The sequence below is a fragment of the Mesitornis unicolor genome, unplaced genomic scaffold (genome assembly GCF_000695765.1).
Source record: "Mesitornis unicolor isolate BGI_N332 unplaced genomic scaffold, ASM69576v1 scaffold39533, whole genome shotgun sequence".
Classification (NCBI taxonomy): domain Eukaryota; kingdom Metazoa; phylum Chordata; class Aves; order Mesitornithiformes; family Mesitornithidae; genus Mesitornis; species Mesitornis unicolor.
This window is the reverse complement of record NW_010173352.1, coordinates 6,239-6,441: the sequence shown is the minus strand read 5'-3', so window position 1 is coordinate 6,441 and position 203 is coordinate 6,239.

Here is a 203-nt window from a genome sequence, read left to right as displayed (position 1 = left end):
CAGCCACTGGGTGACAAAGGGCCAGGTGACGAGGAAGAGCAGCGTGCGTGGGGAGACGGTCAGGGGCCACGGGGATGGTGCCTGGGGAGGGGACAGAGAGAAGTGACTGGAGGGGGACAAAGGTGTCACCGGTGTGGCCAAACATCCCACCCCCAAAGCTCTCTGCTGAAAGGCAGGAGGCGGCAGGCCACTGTCACAGCCCC